Consider the following 22,084-nt stretch of genomic DNA (forward strand, 5'->3'; position numbering starts at 1 on the left):
AAGTCTGCTCAATGGTCTGTGAGGGGATGTTGGTGGGATGGGAACTGAGTTATGCAGAGAATTCTTTCTTGGGTGCTGGCTGGTGAGTCTTGCCCACATGTCAGGGTTTAGCTGATCGCCATATTTGGGGTCGGGAGGATTATTCCTCCAGGGCGGAATTGCAGAGGCCCTGGAGGTTTTTCGCCTTCCTCTGCAGCGTGGGGCATGGGTCGCTTGCTGGTGGATTCCTGCAGCTTGAGGTCTTCAAATCTCAATATTTGAGGATTCAATAACTCAGTCATGGGTTCGGGTGTTATAAATGTGTATGGGTAGGGTTTTGTGGCCTGCCTTGTGCAGGAGGTCAGACTAGATGATCATATTGGTCCCTTCTGACCTATGAGTCTATGAGTCTATGTTCTTAAGGCAGCTATTATTTTTGGTTAACACAGGGTGCGAATGTATGTATGTGATGGATATGTGGGGAGAAGGAGAGAGTATGTGTGTGTGTGAGGGGAGGCAGAAAAGCATAAAAAGTCTGTGAGAGAGAGAGAGAGAGAGAGAACATGACTGGATTGGATGGAGATAGAGAGATCCTGAACTGAACTCTCTTTGAATGCATTCATAGTTTAAGACTGGGATTTTTCAAAAGTGATTGGTGTTGGCCTAACTCTGCACTCACTGGAGTCAGCAGTAAAACTCACACTTTCTTCACTGGGAGCAGAGTTAGAGCAATGCTGGGTGCTTTTGAAAATACCATTGTAAATGTTCCAAAAGTACTCCCCCACCCCCTTTCTTCATGTCAATCAGGAACCTTAAATCTATGTTTCCACATGAATATATATTCATACATGAGGGAGATAGCTTAGACTTTCCTTTGCTTGTGCCATAGCAACAGACCCTCTTTAATGTCACACATTTTCCTGGAGAATACTATTACATCCATAAGGATCAGAATCTGCAGTAGGCCATGCTCCCGTTTGCTGTAAAGAATCTAAAGGAACTTCAATTTTCACTTCAGTTGGTTGAGAGTCAGATTCCTTTCTGTTTTTACGAAATTATTTACCAAGTTCTTTTTAAACTAGATTGAAAATGAATTGTTTAGGCAAAGTTCAACTGGTATTAAGACTATAGAGTTAATAACTTTGGTGCATAGTATAAGGTTACATCAGGTAATAATAGTTTCTTCAGTTATTTGTAGGATTTTTTTCCCCTGGTAGTTTAGTCTATTTCCAATCATACTGAGTATTACTGATAGTGAGATCTTGAGTCAGCTGCTTAATAGTGCTTATCTGAAAGACAGAATTTTTGATGACCTCTTATGCTTAAATGCATGAAAAACACTATTCAGCAACTCTACAATTCTTTCCTTTAATTACACTAATATTCTTGTTTCTTTGTTAGTTCCCATGTATAACTCATCTGCCCAGCACTTCAGCATTTCTGGGAGATTGGATGAACAATATGGATGTCTTCATGAGACCAGGTTGGATTATTGGAACAAGTACAATATATAGTTTATAAGAAAACTTTCTACTTCTCTAGTGTTCTTCACTAGAGGACTTACCAAGGAAGGGAAAACAAGACAGATCAAATTAGATTGCTGTCATAAATATAAAGGGAAGGGTAAGAACTTTCCTGTATACAGTACTATAAAATTCCTCCTGGCCAGAGGCACAAAATCGTTTTACCTGTAAAGGGTTAAGAAGCTCAGGTAACCTAGCTGGCACCTGACCAAAAGGACCAATAAGGGGGTGGGAGGGAAGCTTTGTTTTGTCTGTTCTGTGTGCTTCTCGGAGACAGATCAAAAAAGCATGCAATCTAACTCAATTAGAATTAGTAAGTACTAGCGAAGAAATGCATTAGCTTACTTTTATTTTGGCTTGTGATTTCCTTTGTCTAAGAGGAAGGGTTATACCTGGTTTTGTAACTTTAAGGTTTTGCCTAGAGGAGAGATCCTCTGTGTTTTTGAGTCTTTTGTTATTCTGTAAAGTACTTACCATCCCGATTTTACAGAGCTAATTCTTTTACCTTTTCTTTAATTAAAATTATTCTTTTAAGAACCTGATTGATTTTTCATTGTTTTAAGATCCAATGGTTTGGGTCTGTGTTCACTTGTACCAATTGGTGTGGATATTATTCTCAAGCCTGCCCAGGAAAAGGAGTGTAGGGGTTTGGAGGGATATTTGGGGAAGGTAGGGCTCTAAGTGGCCCTCCCTAAATGTTTGTTTAAATCACTTGGTGGTGGCAGCATTACCTAATCCAAGGTACAAGGAAGGATTTATGCCTTGGGGAGTTTTTAACCTAAGCTGATAGAAATAAGCTTGGGGGTCTTCATGCGGGTTCAGAGTGGGGAGGGAATCCTGACAGTTGCCAAGATTAAAAACAAATGAATCGCTTGTATGACATCTGCAGTTGTGCTCATTAGGGTAAAATACGAACAATCCATTCTTTTACCACTGATTTGTTTATGTGGGGTGGAAATAATTTCTCTCTCATTTATAACTATGCAAAATTAGTTGCAATGTTGGTATTTTTACTTTCCTATAACTATCTGGCACTGGCTGTGGATGGAGACAGGATACTGGGACTAAATGAATGAGGAAAACATTCTTAGTCCAAGACTTTCATAATGGGTGCCCAAAGCTAAGCTTAAATCCATGTTTAGATACCTAAATGAATGGCCTGATTTTCAAAGGTACTGAATATTCCGCAACTCCCACAGACTTCATGTTTCAGTTGGAGTTGCTGGACGATCAGCACTCTGGAAAATCAGGATACATCTTTAGGTATGTAAACATACACTCAGGTAGCAAATGGGAAAGAACTAGAGCTTTCTTAGTTTTGGATAAGACTATGAATTTTTAGATGCAAATTCCAAATGAACCTGCAATCCACTCTTTAGAAGCTTGCCCATCTCCAGAAAGCCTCTTGCACAGGTTGGGGTGGGGTGGCTATGAATGAAAAGAGAAGAGTTAGAGAGAATGCTGGCTCATTAATATACAAAGAGAGTAGACAAAGTATCTGGTGAGACTAAAATATCTGAGCTACAGAATTGCTCTTTTAAAATCAGTTTTAATGAGGAATAAAGGAGGTGTGTGTGGCTTATTAGGAAGCAATGAAGACCTTGTCAATGTATTGATAAAATGCTGGTAAGAGAGTTAGGTAATGATCTTACTGAGCCACTGGCAATTATTTTTGAAAAGTCATGGAGATTGGGGTGGTATCAAAGACCTGGAAAAATAGCTCATACAGTATTGATCTTTAAGGGGGGAAAAAAAGTGCTCCTGGCAGTTATCAACTGACAAATCTAACTTCTGTGCCTAGTAACATTCAACAAATAATAAAGGATAACAGATTCATTAACAATAAAGAGCATTGATTTTTTTTGAAGATCAAATTAAGCCAGATAAACTTGATTTTTTTAAAATCAAATTGTAGAAATAGTAGATGAGATAAATGAAGTAAATGAAAGATGTTTAACTTTAGTAAAGCATTTGATTCAATGTCTGTCTTATTTGAATCATTAATTCCAATTGGCTTGGAAAAGAGCACTGTCATATGGACTGAAAATCAGTGGAAGAACTGCAGAAAAAGCAAGATGTATATTGAACATGGCTAGAAGTATATATGTCTGGTACTGTGCTGCAGAGATTGGTGTTAAGTGTGGTTTTAGTCAACATACCATATCTTATGGGAACGGGTGGGTAAAGAACACACTAAATATGGTTATGACACTAAACTGACAGCGTGACTCAGCAGCATAAATCTAACAAGTCCCCATAGGTTTGTAACAAAGATTTCACAACCTGGGGTTCACCCCACCCTCAGCATCTAGTTATGGAACCCTGCCTTCTTAAAGCCACTCTCTTGTAACTCTTCCCCTGAGCAAGCATAAGGAATATTGAAACTGGAGATAACCCTTGTGCACTGGAGACATGGCAGTACCCCTGCACCCTATCATAGTTGCATCTTTGAAGACAGGAAAATTATCAAAAGAGGCCAACCCTCTGCTTTGCCGGCCTAAGGAATGAGTTGAGGGACTATGGTTTGCTCTAGAGTCTAGACCCAGTAGGTCAATGGCAGCCTTTTCATTCGCTCAAATAGGTGTTGTATCAGGCCCTTGATAATGGTGGTCATCTTGATTTTAAGGAGGATGTCAACAATCATAATTTCTATTAATGGGTCTTGATGTGACTCCATAGACAAATTCAGGAAGAACTACGTTTACTGCTCTGGCTGCAGAGCCATTTGCCTATTTGTGTTGATTGAGCTGCACTTTGTTTTTATGCCTGGCACTGTGCTTCCAGCTATACCATGCGATTCTTCTCAAAGTCGTGGTGCTGACCCTTATGGCACTGCAGCATGGAATCACTCAAAGGTTGAGTCCCAAATGTTCATTTTGTGCTGATTTTGTTTGAGTTTCTTGAAGTGTTTCATGTCCCCTCCATTCTTATGGTTACTGAGCTTAGTACAGAAAATAAGACTTGTCTTGATAGATGAGTCTCAATCATTTGAATTACATGGCCAGTCCATCTCAGTTGGGTGTAGATCAAATGAGCCTCAAAGCTGACCAAATTAGCTTCACCAGGACTTGAGTGCTGGTAACCCTGTCCTACCATTTGATGCCCAGCAATTGTCATAGGTGTCATGAGTGGAAATAGTCAAGCACATCAGGCCTTTAGCTGCAACCTGGGCTATGTAGTTTTTATAAATGGTTCTGTCGCATTTGGGACTTTTCTACATTGGCTAGCCATTTAAACTATCTAACCATGTTTAAGCACTGTTAATTAACTTGACTTCTGTATCAGTTAGGCAAAGTTGAGGAGAGATTCAAGATCAGTAATGGGCTGAGATGTCTGCTTTGAATGAGCACCCCAAAGTTTGCATGATTATTCAGTGTTATATGAACATCCCAAGTCTTTGGGATATCAAAACTGGGTTAGAATATATGTGAAGAAAGAGGAAGAGGGAAAATGATGTGGCAATACAAAGTCCTAGAACTCTTCTGCACCCAAAGATTTTTTCTTTCATGTTTGTGGGTGAATATTTGGATTGGTTCTTGTTATCTCACTTACTTGAAATAGAGATATGTGCAAGAAACAAAACTGGGTGGGACATAGTTTTCCTGTTCTGTGAAAATTTTTGATTTCTCAAAAACTTTTCTTAGTCTCCACTGGGCTGAAACTGACAACTTTCACTTTTTTTGGATGTGGGGAGAGAGAGATACTGCTTCTCCCTCACAAAAGACAGCCAATAGTCTGATGATTAGGACACTTCCCCAAGGGGTGAGATCCAGGTTCAAGTTCCTGTTCTGCCTGGTTTGGAGCATGGACTTTAACCTGGGTCTCCCACATCTCAGGTGAAGGCCCTAACTACTGCACTGTTGGCTATTCTGGGGTAGGTCTTTCTCAATGTCTTTTGCTGATATTTTTCCACTTTATATAGATAATGAAGTATTGTGTGGGAAAGAGACAGACTGGCTCTATAGCTCAGTAGCTAGGGCACTCACACAGGAGGTAGGAAACTCAGGTCCAAGTCCTTGCTCCAATACACAATTATGCATGTAAAGTGGAACATTTCTCACAGGAGAGGCTGACAAGAACGCACACTGTCTGGTTTTGTCATGGAAGTCATGAGTAAGCCTTCCTCTCGCTGTGCAACACACATATAAGTTGTTCAGACTTGCAGGTCTTGAGCTTGAAGTGCATGACTGCTTCCAATGTACTGCCAATGGGGAATATGGCACTGTTATAAGCATAAGTCCCAATTTTGAACCTTGGCATCCAAAATGTGGGTGCCTGCATGAAACCTCCAAGCTTAATATAAAAAGAAAGAAAAAGACATAAAAATGATCTCTGTATCAAGTTGACAATATACAGGGTATTTGGCTTAAAGAAAAATGAATAAACAGCCTTATCCAAAAAGAAATACAATTTAAAACATTCCAGCAAACTGCGTGGTGGGTTTGGTTGGACTATCCGCCGCTTCTTTCACGCATGCTGACCTAGCTGTCACAGCTGAGCTCTGCGGGCGCACTGACTCCAAGAGGTGGGGCGCAGTTCAGGAGTGGAATCTGGCCAGGTGGAGGCAAGACAGGCCCTGCCCACTGTGAGTGCAAATTGAAGCTGGAGAGGTGTATTCATGCACCACCCACTCCCATGCACCCCCCTCATAACCCTGCTTAACCACCAGCCCCCACTCCCATCCAAAAGCCGGGGAGAGAACCCAGGAGTCCTGGCTCCACAGCCCCCTGCTACTAACCACCAGCCCCCACTCCCTCCGCAGAGTGGGGGGAGACAACCGCAAGGAGTCCTGGCTCCCAGCACGCCTGCCTCAACCCATCAGCCCCACTGCCCTCCCAGAGTCGGGGAGAGAACCCAGATCCTTGGACCCAGCCCCCTGCTCTAACACCAGCCCCACTCCCTCCCAGGCCGCGGAGAGAACCTGGAGGGCAGGGGCAGGAAATAGGGGCGGAGAAAGCAGAGTATGGGGGGCCGGGGGGCAGAGCCGGAGCTGCAAGCATCATCGGGGAAGACTGGTTCCTCGGGTTTCTCTGGGGAGCCTCGGAGCCGCTGGCTTGGGGTGAGCTGTGTGTGGGGGTGTTGGAGACGGGGGGCAGTAAAGGTGGGAGCTGGCCCCTCACCTGCCCCATATCCCCCTGCCAGGGCCCTGCGAGGGATGCACACAGGGGCATGGGAGGGGACAAGAGGCAGGAGGAGGCAGGCGGTAGGGGGGTCTTGTGGGGGAGCAGGGGGAATTCTGGTCCTGGGGGGCATCTGACAGGGGAATGTTTGTAAGGGGTCAGCAGGGGCATCACTTGTGTTGTGGATTAGATGAGCTGGGAGCCAGGACTCCTGGGTTCTCTCCCCGGCTCTGGGAGGGGAGTGAGGGCTGGTGGGTTAGAGCAGGGGGGGCTGGGAGCCAGGACTCCTGGGTTCTCTCCCCGGCTCTGGGAGGGGAGTGGGGGTTAGAGCAGGGGGCTGGGAGCCAGGACTCCTGGGTTCTCCCCCTGGCCCTGGCAGGGGAGTGGGGGCTGGTGGTTAGAGCAGGGTGGGCTGGGAGCCAGGACTCCTGGGTTCTCTTCCCAGCTCTGGGAGGGGAGTGGGGGCTGGTGGTTAGAGCAGGGGGGGGCTGGGAGCCAGGACTCCTGGGTTCTCTTCCCGGCTCTGGGAGGGGAGTGGGGGCTGGTGAGTTGGAGTGGCCGGGGAGGGAGTTAGGAGCCAGGAGAGAACCCACCAGCCCCCACTCGCCTCCTGGAGCCAGGGAGAGAACCCAGGAGTCCTGGCTCCCAGCCCCCCTGCTCTAACCCACCAGCCCCCACTCCCCTGCCAGGGCCAGGGGGAGAACCCAGGAGTCCTGGCTCCCAGCCTGCCCTCCCCCGCTGCTCTAACCACTTGACCTCCTTGCCGCCCATTGGATGTCCCCCTGGCTTATCGATCCCCCAAGCAGCCTGGTGCCAGCGCAGTGTCCCTGCCTCAGGGCACCCCACACTGCTCCAGAGACAGGAGGGGACTGACAGCCCCAGCGTAGCCCCCACCGAGTCGGTGGGGAATCCCCCTCGGGCATTATGGGGTCTAAGATACACACCGTGCAGCACCAAATGGGGCTGGCAGGAGGGGAAGCACTGAGCATGGAGGCCTCCATAGCAGCTGGGGGACCCAAAGCTGCGTGTGTGGCGTGTGTGTGGGGGGAGAGGATGTGTGTGTGGGGGTCACAGAGACAGAGCCGGCCGGGGAACTAAATCGGTCCTGCCAGGAAGCTCAGTCAGACAACACAGGCCCCTGGGGTCACAGAACGAGTGAGGGATAGTGGTTAGAGCGGGGGGGCAGGGAGCCAGGACTCCTGGGTTCTCTCCCCAGCTCTGGGAGGGGAGTGGGGACTGGTGGGTTAAAGCGGCGGGGGGCTAGGAGCCAGGACTCCTGGGTTCTCTCCCCAGCTCTGGGAGGGGAGTTGGGGCTCGTAGGTTAGAGCAGGGGGAGGGGGCTGGCGTAAGATTCCCCCCTATCAATCGGGGCTGCCAGTCCGGCCCCCCACCTCTCCTGTGGGGCAGGGCTCCAGGGGGCGGTTTCACTTACTGCCTGCAGGGAGCCATGCTTGGGGGCTCAGGGGGCGCTAGCAGGAGAAGGGGGGAGGCCTGGCCCTTGGGGGCAGAGACCCAGGAACTGACTAGGGATCAATGGCTGGAAGGGGAATATGTGGGAAGAGAACCCAGGTGTCCTGGCTCCCAGCCCCCCCTATTGTAACCACTAGACCCCACTCTCCTCCCAGGCCAAGGGATGGAACCCAGGCATCCGGGCTCCTAGGCGCCCCNAATCTCTTGCTCAAATTCTTGCCTTCTGAAATTTGCAACCGATTCATAAGCATTTAAGACCGTTAAAATATCTAGTGAAAGTAATCTGTCTCCACAAGTTGGGGTGAGGTGGACGGAAAACATGGTGCAGCCGTAGACTCTAGTATCTTTTGTTTAACTAAGTTCTCACCCTCCCAGCCACCCATTTCTCACTCCAGCCAGCCCAATATCATCTACTATTTCCTAAGCATTACCCTCTGCAAGCTCCATGCACACAGCTAGACATTATCTATTCCAATGTGCACCGTTCCTGGCTTGGAATGATTGAAAAACCTTAGATTCATAGACTCCAAGGCTGGAGGGGACCATTGTGATCATCTAGTCTGACCTTCTGTATAACTCAGGCCATAGAACTTCTCCAAAATAATTTCTAGGGCATATTTTGATTTAAAAATTCAGTGATACAGAATCTGTCACAAACATTGCTAAATTGTTCCAATCATTAATTACCTCACTGTCAAGAATGTATTCCTTATTTCCAGTCTGAATTTATATAGCTTCAACTTCCAGCCATTGGCTCATGTTAGACCTTTCTCTGCTAGAGAAGCGAATTGGAACTATCAGAGATTGGCTCAAGCTGCCAGACTCAGAACTAGATTCAGATTTTTATATGAATTTTTGGATATTCAAAATCTGGATCTGCATTTTGATGCATGTTTTAATTCAGGGTAGAGGTTCCCCCCCATTTTTAATTGGGTCCTTCTGTCTTCTTCATCTCTTGATTCATTTGGTTGTGCAGAGGAGAAAAGGAGATGAGAATCTTTAATAAAATAAAAATAATAAAAAAACCCAGCAAAGAAAATGAGTTTGGTTTGAGTTTTGGGCAAAGTTCAGGTAAATTACAGTAACTCCTCACTTAAAGTTAACATTAATGTTGTTATGTTGCTGATCAATTAGAGAACATGCTCGTTTAAAATTCTGCAATGCTCCCATATAACGTTGTTGGTAGCCGCCTGCTTTGTCCACTGCTTGTAGGAAGAGCAGCCCATTGCAGCTAGTTGGTGAGAGCTTGGAACCAGGGTGGACCAGCATTCCCCTATCAGCTCCCTACTCTTCTAAGTTTCCTGTATGGCAGCCTCCCAGCAGTTCAGCTGTCCCTCCCCCCACTGAGACACGACAGGACTCAGGACGGAGGGAGCTTGCTGGCCACAGCTGCTGTCTCAACTTCCTAAAAAGGCAAGGCACTTAGAGTGCGGTCAGCGTACTTAAAGGGGAAATGTCTTTCTCTCTCTCTCACATGCGCACACACACACCCCCATATGGTGTGTGTCTCTGTCTGCCATGCTGTCTCCTCTCCTTCCATTCGTGCTGTCTTGTAGAGTGTGAGGCTACATTAACAACGTGTTAACCCTTGAGGGCTCAACTGAATGCTAGTTAATCACTTAGCAGTAAGGCATTCCCTGGGAAATATCCCACCTTCTTTCACCCTCTGACTTCACCACCTCAACCAAGGTTCACAATCATCATTGCTGTGTACATTATCAAATTGTTTAAAACTTAGTGTGTATATATGTGTGTATGTATATTGTATATAATACATAAAAAATAGTTTTTTGTCTGGTGAAAAAGAATTCCCTGGAACCTAACCCCCCACCCCTCCATTTACATTAATTCTAATGGGGAAATTGGATTTGCTTAATATCATTTCGCTTAAAGTCGCATTTTTCAGGAACATTACTACAATATTAAGCAAGGAGTTACTGTATTCTTATAGCTGTTACCAGTTCACAGGTGCCTAAAAGGAATGCTTCATGACTGGTTAATTAAAAACTTCATGCTACCTATTCATTCTCTTTAACTACATGTTGCCTTTGTGTAAACTAGGCAACTAACCGACCCACTGTAGCAGTTCTTTGTTAGGTGTAATAAATCAGCAATTGTTGAAAAGTGCTGCAAGTTCATGGAAGAAACTGTAAATTATTCAAGTCTTCCCAATAGCAGCTTAAAATGAGAATATCCTAATAATCCAGAGATCAATCATCATGTAGAAAAACTGCCTCACTCTGCCAAAGTCTCACAGCCTTGTCAAATGCCTTTCTCAAAGGCAATACCAGAGAAGAGAATATGCATGGAAACTCCTACATGCAGGGCACTGTGTTTGTGTCTGCTTTTTTTAATGGAACCTATCAGTTTATCACCTTGTCTTTCTACACAGCATAGTAAATTACCCTAAATAACATTGTCAGAACACTTAGTGTTTGATACTGACTGCAATAATCTTTTGCTCAATGTCAAATTAATATCAAAAGTGCTATCATTTTGGTGGATGTATCTGGGTCAGTTCCTAGTTTAAAAATATCCTGTGCTAGTACCCAACCTTACTGTGTTCACTGCATGGGGATTACACTCATTCAGGTGAAAGCTGGGGGAACAAACAAAAAAAAAACAAACCCAAACCAAACAAAAAAGCACAGTATGGAATAGTGTCTGTTTTTGTGTGAATGTGTTTTTTTCTTTAAAACAAAACAAACTTTATGAAAAGAAATTTTTGCAAAGTAACAGAGAATTTGACAAATGAGAAACCATCAAAAACAAAGGAAAAACAGCTTACCTCATACTTAAACTTTCCCCAAGAGTGCAATGAATGATATCTATGCTCAAGTCAAGCCCAAAGAGGTATCAGCAGTGGTTTTCTCACCTTATCACTTGGTGGACCATTTTTGTAAGAGATTTTTCCCGTAGTCCCACCCCCTTCCAAATTCAAACCCATCATTTGTTTGCTTTCAAAATGTTTCACTCTTTGCAGTGCCAGAAAGGACTTCACAGACCACTGAAGGTCAACAGATCATAGACTGACAAACACTGTTCTAGGGAAAGCAGTGACCACACCATAGAAATCTCAATTTCTCTCTCTCTCTCTCTCTCTCACACACACACCTACCTACCTACCTACCTACCGGATCCACAGAGCAACATTCTATAGATGAAAATGTAGGTGCATAATCCATTTGTGGACATCATCCATTTCACCTTTGAATCTATAGTTGGGGCACTGGGTTATGATGTGTTAGATGGTCTGGATATTCTCACCAGTGTCACACAAAGGGGGATCTTTGATTTTTTCCACTTTTGTATCAAGTTGCTTCATCTTCCACGGTTTGTTTAAACATGGTTCAGTGTGATCCAAAGTCTGTATGGTAGGTTGAAACTGCGAGGGCAGCTTGTTGGGTCAATGATAATGTGCTTGTTTGGAATGGTAGATGAAGTCCAGACACTTTGCCATTCCCTGGATGGATCCAAAGACTTGAGGTGATCGCATGTAGTCCGTGGTGGTTTTCGTGATTTCAGGTGTTGTTGGGGTATGTTGCCCACAGGGTGCCAGATGGGATGTTCTGGATAGTCTCTGGTGAGTTTAAGTTCTTGTGCTTGACAGATAGTAAACATTGAACCTCCAGCTAATACAGAAAGCCATGGTAGAGGCATTGATTTTGAAGTTGTTGTGATGATTTGTATGGTCTTATTCAGTTGCCTATCCACAAGTTGGATATGGAAACTTCTTGTCCATACCAGTGTACAAGGGTACAGCAGGGTAAAGGACTATGTCTGTAGCAGCAGGGCAGTTGATCCCCCAGCTAATTTTTTGATAAGTTGATGTGAGTCTTTGCTTTACTGAATACTTTCCTTGCGATGGTCATGAAAGGTGAGTGTGTGGTCAAGAATGACATCAAGATATGTTGGCTTGGGGGATGCAAAGTTTCATTAAAAAACTCAACGGTTAAAGTGTTTTGTGCAATTTTGTTGTCAAGGTGGAAAGTAGAGACTACCAATTTGCTTGGATTTGGTCTCAGCTGCTACATTTGGAAGTACTCTTCCACAATCTTAAGGTGAGATGTAAGGGTTTCTTCGAGAAGTTTAAAGCAATGGGCCTGAGTTGACAGTGCCAAATCATCAGCATATGCAACCTTTGTTTCAGACATATTGCTCATTTATATATTGAAGTGTGTTAGAATGAGTACAGAACCTTTAGCAGTCCATTATTCAAAGTGTGTGGTTTGTTCGTTTGATCTCCAAGGTGTACGTGCATCCTTTGGTCACTAAGCATGGTGTTCAGTAGCCAGAGAATCTGCATGAAAAGGATCACTTTGGCCAATATCAGTAGCAGTCCATCCTTCATACCACTGGTAAATTGATTAAAGTAGTACTGGTCTTGAGTTTTTGTTTGAATCTTGTCTAGATGTTTGTAGTTAGGGACAGGACTTGGTCACAACAACAACTTCTCTGAGGTCAGAAACCAGTTTTCTCTTTGGGTAAACTGAAATCCACAGTGGGCCTCATTCAGTTCAGAAACATATGCTCCATCACCTTGCAGGCAATGCTGAAGAGGGAGATTGGCCTAGAACTAGAAGGGTCATCTGCAGGTTTTCGAGGCTTTAGGAGTGCAATGACATAGGCTTCTCTCCACATGCTGGGGGTTTCATTGGTCTCCAGAATGTTGGTGAAAAATGCTGCATCATCCATCTCTGTGCCAGTGGACCCAGGTTATATAGGTTCTCAGGATAGAAGCCTCTTTACCCAGTGCTACATCAATCTCCTCACTTGTGCATGGCCAGACCACTGGGACAATGGAGTATATAGGGACATCATCTGCTGGAGCTGATGCTGGACTTTCTGAGATGCTGGACTTGTCCACCAACTGTTTTGATATCCACAACACTTTAATGGTGATGGCATTGGTTTTCACCTGCAGCCTAGTGGCATGTGTGGGATTTGCAGCCCCCAGGTTCCAGTCCCATCTTCCTGAGTGTGTGAAGTTGATACCTTCCACACATTCAAGCCATCATTTCCACCATGGTGCATCTAGTGATGTCAGGAGAGCTTTTCAATTTCTCGGTCTCTGCACTGATCATATATGCAGAAGAGCTCTTGGCTTTCTGTACTCCAGCAAGGAGTGTAAGACAACCTGTGTGCCTGCAGTGGAGATTAGAAGCTCCTAATAGAAATGATAGGACATTGCTAATTTAATGTAAGATTATGGTGGAAAATTACTCTATAAACCTTTCTTTCCTTATTCCACACATTTTACTGGCTCTCCTGGAGCTGTAAATAATTGGGTTCATTTTGATTGATTTAAGCTTGACCATCTAATGTCTTGCCAATCAGTTTATTAATCAGAGATTAGGCATCTAAGATTAAACAGCCCAAAGTAATGCATACCGATCCAGAGTAATAGTCTGTTGTTCACCCTATTATCCAATCAAGTGGCTATCCAATCATTAACAAACATCAATTTGTCAGCTTCTTATAAATTCCACTATGCCTCAAATTTCCAGCCAAAAGAGCTCCTAACAACCTGACCTCTATTTAACAATAGCACTAGAACATCTACAAAACAAGAGCCTCAACCAATCATTTCATTTTGAACATTTTACATTACGCTGATGTCACATCTGTGGTCAACATTCCCTTGAGACCTGCAAAACCTCAGTTATGTTCCCCTCATGCTGCTTTTCTTGTGACGTCAGTTACAACTAATAGCCAATTACATTTTACCTGGTTAGCAAATCTTGCAGTTAAAAAATACTAATATTTTGCTCTTGTAGGCAATATACTTTTACTTAGTGAATTTTCATCATCTCCACTTACAATAGATTCACAAAGTTCTGTGGGTAGTCAGTATATTTGCCAAACGATTCTTTTAATTTAACCACACAAGACAATGAGAATGCTAGACCCATTTGGTAACAGAGCAGTTTCTGAACTCTCATTGGCATAGCTTTATTGACTTGAGTAGAATTTTTCATAATTGAAATTGGTGTGAGGGAATCTGGCTCCATATATCTGCTTACTTATATTGATACAAACAACAAACTAATTCACTGCTAATCATTTTTTAGAAGAACCAAATTAGTGTGTTTCTCCATCACTGTTGGATGTAATGGAAGTTATTAGGACAGGATACTGTGGAACAAATGATTGCTGGGGTGGAGAGTGAGGAATTCAAACCCTTCCAAAGTTTATAGTCTCCTCTGCCATGTAACAAAACCAAACAACTTCCAAGGACTAAAACTGTATCCACCCCTTCCCCAGTATCAAAAGTCTCAAATACCTCTTCTGAGCTGCCAAAGGTTCTTGCTTTGCTCTTTGATAATGTCTACAATTAAAATATTCATTTTATTACAAAAGTCTGAATGTTTTTTTACAAAAACTGATGATTTGAGAACAGTGTAAAGTAAATTTAATATAATATAAAATAAGAATGTGATCCTGACAGGACTGGAGAAAGAGAGGGATCATGCCATATAATACTGAGTTTTCTGTGCATATTTTACCTTTAATGTGCCACCAAAACTGAGTCCTAGCCTATAGCTACTGAGTAATACATGTTATTCAACACTACAGCAGTGTTAACTCTAATTGAAACCATGGTAATTACACTGTCAATTTAATAATACATGACTGCTGTACTATTTTCTCAAAGACAGTGTGATTCCCTTTAAATCAGTGTTGAGATCATGAATGGTACAGCAAAGGAGAGCTCACATTTCATTTATGGTACTAGAGTATGTTTATTCCAATATAAAAAAGACTAATTTAGCCAGTTTTGTAGTATTTATGCTCATAAATAGCACTTTATGACAGCACTGTCCTCCCTCTCTGACACCTTTTAAGGAATTAGCTGTTTAAAGTTGCTTTTGCTTCTCTTATGAGTAGGAGAGAACAAGATAGAGGAAAGATGAAATTCCCACCATTCCTCATTGTTACCCCAGTTCTCAAAGGTTACTAAAACTAACAATAAAGGAAGGAGAAATCTTAGTCCTTTGAGAGACTTTCAAGCTCCATCAAAAACAAGAGTGAAAAGAAATAGTATTCTCTAATTCCAACCTATAGAAATATTATACAGAATTTAAGGTTGATTATCAAGAGGGTTCCATAGATGTTAAATGATTTCTAGAGAAACTGTTCCAAAAACTATAGAATTTAATAGAAAATGACACCACTCATAGAATTTTTAAACCAAACTATAAAGTAGAGAATTATAGCCTTGTCATAGAATTGTGTTGGGATAATTGAAATAAGAAATAAAAAATGGAGTCTGTGACATGTGACTTCAGAACTCCATCCTTGTTTACCTCAGGGGCACTGACTCTAAAAGCTAGCTCCAACTGGTCAGGACTTGATTTTCCCGCCTTTGGGCTCTGGACATTCCATCTGTTTTCCCGCCCAAATCCGTGAAGGTTCTGTCACCTCAGATTTGCTTGGCATTGACAGTCCAATTTTTCCCACCCTAACATCTATAAAAGACTGACCTCTGTGTGGATGCGGGCTGTCCAACTGGGCAGCAGCCTGTGTGCAGTGCGGTATGGGTCTCATTGTGGTTCCGACCATATCAACGAGAGCGACACCTATGCTGAAGACACCAGAGAAGATCTTCAACACTTACCTTATCCTGCTATTCCATCTCCGGAGGGCTTCTCTTCCACAGAGATCACCATCCATCCGTTGGACTCCTCAGAGTTCCTCCTTGATGGCTTTCCACTAGTCTGATAGTTGAGGTCCTGAGCACCACCACTGCACACAATTCAGCACCTAGATTAAGTCGGAAGAAATCAATCTCTGTTATAGGGTACTTGGCTAAGGAAGGAATTTATCTGGGTCTGGATTTTATGCCCCATTGGAAGTCACTGTCACTACTGTTATTAGTTGTAATACTGGTTTGTGTTTGTGGTTTTTCCCCTTCCCTATCAATTATATTCTTATCCCTAATACACATCTCTTTGCTTTCACCTTACTTACCTGTCTCCTCTTCATTATACACCACACCATACCTGGGGTATTGGTCCAGTAGGTAATTAGATACCAGAGGGGGTCATACCTGCACTTATGAGAAAAAGGGGTATCCATTTTCTTTCCCTCTACCACACCTGATTTATTTTAAGAGTTACCTTTCCCCTCCTTTAAGGCAACAATTCTATAAGCTGTTTAAACATTCTATGGAAAGGTTATCCTTTTATATTACATTTTATAATACTTTTTTCTAAGTTCTGAGAAAGTTATGGTATCATTTGTTCTATCCAGCTTTTTATAATTGTGCCCATTGCTGAAGCATCTAAGCACCCTGCCTCTGCTTCAAAGAAAGAGGAAAAACAAATCAACCCACAGAAGGTAATTAATCATTTTTTTGGGGTACCATATAGTAATCAGCTTGCATCATGAAGCACTGGACTTGACTGGGAATGTTTAAAAAAAGAAAATTAGACCAAACTGTCATTTTGCCTTGAACTTCCTCAGAATCTTTCAGAGGTCACTCAGAAATTAACTCAAGTCAAAAATATGTGAACATTCTGGATATTTAAAATAGTCAAGATATGTGCTGTCTGCTTCTAGTGAGGTAGATACATATTTGCCTGATGACAATACCCACAGGTCCAATAGGTAGGTCTTATTTGACAGATCCCATAAAACGGTTGACAAAGACATCATATTACATGTTAGTGTTTATATGAACAATTTTCCTGTGACAAATTCATTTTGACAAGGCATTAAATTTTGAAATCCAGGTGTCAGAAAAGGTTCTTTACTCTATTGTGAAATGAGAAATGGGTTTTGGTGACTGGCCCATTGTGCTAAAATTATTTTGGACAGGAGTTTTGCTTTTTAGGGTAGGATAAGTTATGAAGTCATTCAAAGTTATGTAAATAGGCTGTCCATTTGATTTGCACAGGAATCTGAATGAACCAAACTATCTCAATATTTAGATAAACCTGAATATCTTGATTGATTTTTTTATTAGACTTTTTCTCAGGGAGCTATTGATTCTGAAATACCAGGATCTGATCGTTTTGTGGTATAGCTACTATCTAGGACCAGAAGCACGATAAGTATTTCAGATCTAGTGTTGTTCCAGCTCCAGGGGAGAGAGCACACATGCAAATAAATACAAATATTCAAATATGTACCTTCATTTAAAAATATTAAAGGTCTGATCTCTCATTAGGAGTTTGTCTTAAATGTATTGACAAATGCATGCAGTATGAAGATGCACATTCTCAATAATGTAACATGATTCAGAAAGAATATCATTCTGGGAAGTGGTACAAACTGTCTGAATGAACAACATCCTGAGCATGTGACCTAGCCAGAGGCAACTCCAGAATTTCAATGAATGGTGTCTCTGAAGTCTGGCAAGGAGCCAGATGTCTTTTATGAAACTGGTTCTTCCAAACTTTGCCATCTACATCTCTAGATGACCAGCCATAGCGTCTTAGTAGGGATGTAAAGAATGTTCCTAGTAATTCATAAATACACTAACATTTAAAATCATGTATCTACCCTAAACCTGTAAGAATAGTACTTTACACTTCTTTAGTACTTTTTATTTGATGATCTCAAAGCACTTCAAAAACATTTAGCCTGTAAGACAGGTAAATATTGTCAACCTCATTTTACAGATGGGAGAGAAGTAGGGTTACTACCATTGGAAATACAAAAAACCCAGTACCCCTGACCCAAGACAAGCCCACTGCAGCCCCCAGGCAACTTTGCAGCTCCAGCCCTTCAATGGCCACTTACAGTGACTCAAACTCTCTCTCGCGCACAGACATGTGGTGTGCTGCATGTTGGTGGGCAGACAGCTGCTGTATTTTCAACAGGTTTGATCCATTATCAATTAAACTGTGGAAGTGGGAACACTGCAGCATCTTTAGCTGGACACAGAAACTTTTAACGTTAGATATACCACTATATTGTTATAATAATGCAAGTTTTTAGACCGACATAGCCCACCCCCGCCTCAGCAGATTAAATTATTTTTCTGGCAACTGGCAAATCCATAAAAAACCTGTCCAGGCTGGTCAATACCAGCTGGGTGGTAACCCTAGGGAGGATGGGGGAAGATAGATTAGAGCCCAAGCTTCCAAACTCAACAATTAAGCATATAAATTCATGTATCTCATACATCCTACATTGCTTAACACCTCTGAAAATCAGACACTCATTAAGCAGCCTATATATGGATTTAGATGCTAAGGTCCCATAATGAGGTTACATTAAAAAGTTGTACTAATTTGGTTAAAGTTTTATTAGTTGATGGTTATAAAAATAATGATTATAAAATACTTTGAAAAATAGAAAACACTACATAACTACTTATTATTTATTAAGACTGGTTGTTTTTCATGGTAAAAATCATTTTAGTTAAAAATTATGCATGCTGCAATTTATTTCTCATTAGAAAAGTGTTAAATAACTGTCATTAATTGTTCCAAGGAATATAGGCTAGGACCTTCCCCCAACTTGCAATGTATATGCAATAAAGAGGCACAACTGAAGGATAGTTAAAGATAATAAACTTTCAACCTTCAATGAAAATGTTATTGTTTTGTGGTTTCATGTTAGACCCTTAAAGCCTTATTAATGAAGTTATTTTATATAGTTTTAAAATATACTATTAGGGAAATTCAGCTAGAGGACAAGACCAGTCTTGGCCTTTTTATAAAGATTATTTTTTACTTAAATTACTTCCATATTTGTAATTATATAAAACTTTCCCCATTAGTTGCTATTTGCAGACATGTTCTCCTCTTACCAATGATGGTGCTAGTGGATCTAGGTTCAAAGGAAAGGCAAATTTAGCTTCTCATGTCTACTGAACATCAAAGCAAGTCTCAGCCAGTTCCCTTCTGTGGACCTTCATCTAATCTATAGCTTTGCGTGTGCATTGAAGGTGAAGGCTCTACACACACTCTCCTATCTCTGGACAAAGCGCAGTAAATGGACAGGGAGGGACTAGCAACTTTTGGCTGATATCTATGGTCCTCTATAAGGGTGACAAGAAAGAGCCACTTCCAGCCTCCTTCAGAGGAAAAGAAGAAGAGCTGCTAGCACTGATCTCCTGCGAATTTCAGGCAGCCATCCTCAGAGTTCACGAAGAATGTGCAAGATGCTAGTTTGGATCCCAGAACCCTCATTCTTTAACACTGGATGTTGGGGATCTGGAGAAATCCTTTTTTCTTCCTGTGGCAGGGTGGACTAGGTCCGGACACCACCTGCTGGAGGCCTCATGGCCCTGCATCACCCTGTCCCAGAATAGAGCAGTGAGAAGTCCTCCAGGCAGCCTAGACTGGCTGCAGAAGAGTGGCCAATCAGTGAGGCTGCTGAGGTGACCAATCTGGGGCCAGATGGGCCTTATATAAGACAAGCAGCAGAGCAGAGAAGGTCAGTGGTTGGGTGGAGCTCAAGGAGTGAAGACTGGGTGACTGGCTGAAAGAGCTGCAGTACTGCGGGCAGCTCACTGTGACGAGCTCACTGCAGATAGGACTGAAGCCCAGGGAAGGCTGCTGAAGACTAGGTGCTGGGCTGGAAGAAAGAGCAGCAGGACCAGCGAAAGGTCAGTGCAGGCAGGCTGAAGCCCAGGGGGACTGACCACAGAACCTGGCCAGGCCGGCGAGGGTACTGAGATGGGCCCTGATGGTCTGGTTGAAGACTGAGCCCAGTGAGGCCTGCTGAAACACCCCCAGCTGCGGGTACCAAGATGGGCCCCAGCTGGGTGGTTGAAGAAGGCAGTGCCTCTAGGAAGAAGCCTAAGAGCTATGGACCCGTACAAGGGCCATGATAAAAACTTGGGATTGTATACCTCGGAAGTGGGGACAGCATGTGCAGCTCGGTTGGAGGGTTGAGCTGTGGCAGTCCAGCTGAGAGAACCAATGGCTGGGGGCTACTTGTGAGACGCAGGTGCCACCCTGATGTAAGACCAAAAAAGAAAAGCAGGCTCACACGTAACCAAGAGAAAAGGGGCACACACGGAAGGTGGGTGCTGGCTCCATTACACTTCCCTATTAATGAATAATTATGGTTTGAAGTATTGTACTATAGCTATTAAGTTCTTATAGTAACTGAACTGTATGTTTGCTTGGAATGAAGGTAGGTGTTTTAAATCAAGTTTTTACCTAATAGCAAGTAAAATTTAAAGTGTTGAAATTTTAAGTAAGGAAGGTACCATGGAAAATCAATCAAAGGAAAAAAGTTACATATGGCCACAGCTAATACTGAACATGTCTCCTTTCTAGAAATAATGCTGATCTACTATGCAAGATAAAGAGAAGAGGAGAAAAAATAGTGCAGGGATATTACAAAGGCTGAACCCAGCATGGATACCAGGTAGGCTAAGAATATAAAAAGATCTGAACAACTTCTGAGGATCCATAAGGCTAAAGCAAATTTCCCAAAGTGTCTAGTACTCAATTAAGTGTGTGTGTGTTTGTTTTTTTTTTCTTCCCCAAGGATATATGTACACAGAAGATGGAATTTGATAATAATCAATAAAGATATCATGTGAAAAGGATAAGCCCTGAAACATTAAACTGCTTGTCAAATTATTTTTACAGACAGTGACATACTAAGGGACTGTAATTCTGAACATTAATTCAAAAGATGTGGAAAATGAGACAGAAGAGAGAGAACAAATGCCCCACTCCCTCTGTGAAAATCTAACCCCTTTCCCCCAAAGAGGGGGGAAGACTTAGAGACATAGAGATTCAGAATCATAACTGCTGCCACAATACGTGGCAAAGGCAGCACAGCTATGTTCCCCCAAGGCTCAGTCATGTGCAGAAACTAGAATTCTAAGGATTCACATAGGCCACCACTCTCAGAACAGGAGATACAGCCCAAGAAACTTTAGATATGATCAGCCTGAAATTGGCTGGGATCCATTTCCTCCCAAAACTATGATGCTTAGAGTAAGGTCTGTAACCAGGTCAAGAAACTGGACCATACATACAAGATAACACAATTCAATCCATGTGGTAGCCTGGTAGAGGAAACCAAGCCTAAGTCTCACAGAAAAGCCAGAATAATGGAGGGAACACAACCAGCTCCCATTTCCACAGAGTTGACTGTAAGCTGGATCTGGTACACTGCTGAATATATAAACCTTCAGCAAAACAACAGGGTGGGAGAGAAACATAGGCCAGAGAGATGGTTGTGATGGGTGATTGATCTGTGCCAGAAACACAAATGATGAAGGAGGAGAGAGTATTGAGAAGGGGAGAATATAGTGGCCTTCAAAGCATCAAGGAAAATATCTGTAGCTCACCATGCACACCAAAGGCTAATATCAACAATAATACCAGTTGATATATGAAAAATCATAGTCACTCATTCACTAAGCATGATGGATGGGAGGAGACAAAACAACAGAGAAAAGAATTAAGGCAGGATGAGAGAGTTTTATCTGCCTGAAGGACACTAGCCCCAGAAACTGTAAGGATGACTGATCCCTACTTGTATCTTTTCTCTGACTCAAAACTACTGGCCTCTTTAAATCATTTATTAAAAAAAAGTTGTTTCCAGAATCTTTTATTTTTCTACCTCTGTGCATATGTCTTCCTGTTTCTTTATTGTTCTCTGGGGTAACACACGTCCAACTGTGGTTACAGTATAAGTTTTAACAGATGTCTTTATTACTCTGTGGAAGAGAATTCTTTCCATATGCACAGCTTTAGTATGACTTTACTTGACAGAATTGGTGTGTACTATTAAATTTATTTTGAAATATTCTCTTGTGCGTTTTTATGCTGTCATGCATCAAGAATTGCATTGTACTTTTATTTTAAAATCAATAAAATGAAAGTTAAACCAAAAAGAAACAACTCCTAACAAATACCTTGTTTAATCAAAGGGAATGTAAAGTTCACTTATCTTGCTAAGTCTGGAATGTAGGAACAGAAGAAGTCAAGGTGTTTTATTCTAAATAATGACAAAGTTTTTTGTTTTTAAAGTGCTAGATCTTCTTGGCACCACATTTTATATTTAAAA

At 42.4% G+C, this 22,084-nt stretch overlaps 2 long non-coding RNA genes across 2 annotated transcripts; both read left to right on the plus strand.

Annotated features, from left to right (window-relative positions):
- Positions 1-6,822: 6,822 nt before the first annotated feature.
- On the plus strand, positions 6,823-7,857 carry LOC142047055 (uncharacterized). The gene is made up of 3 exons (XR_012656201.1): positions 6,823-6,939; positions 7,104-7,166; positions 7,809-7,857. It is a non-coding gene; the product is annotated as an uncharacterized LOC142047055 (long non-coding RNA).
- Positions 7,858-16,383: 8,526 nt separating this feature from the next.
- Positions 16,384-20,595, plus strand: LOC142047056 (uncharacterized). The gene is made up of 3 exons (XR_012656202.1): positions 16,384-16,432; positions 20,335-20,425; positions 20,549-20,595. It is a non-coding gene; the product is annotated as an uncharacterized LOC142047056 (long non-coding RNA).
- Positions 20,596-22,084: the final 1,489 nt, after the last annotated feature.

This window comes from Chelonoidis abingdonii, chromosome 6 (assembly GCF_003597395.2).
Source record: "Chelonoidis abingdonii isolate Lonesome George chromosome 6, CheloAbing_2.0, whole genome shotgun sequence".
Lineage (NCBI taxonomy): Eukaryota > Metazoa > Chordata > Testudines > Testudinidae > Chelonoidis > Chelonoidis abingdonii.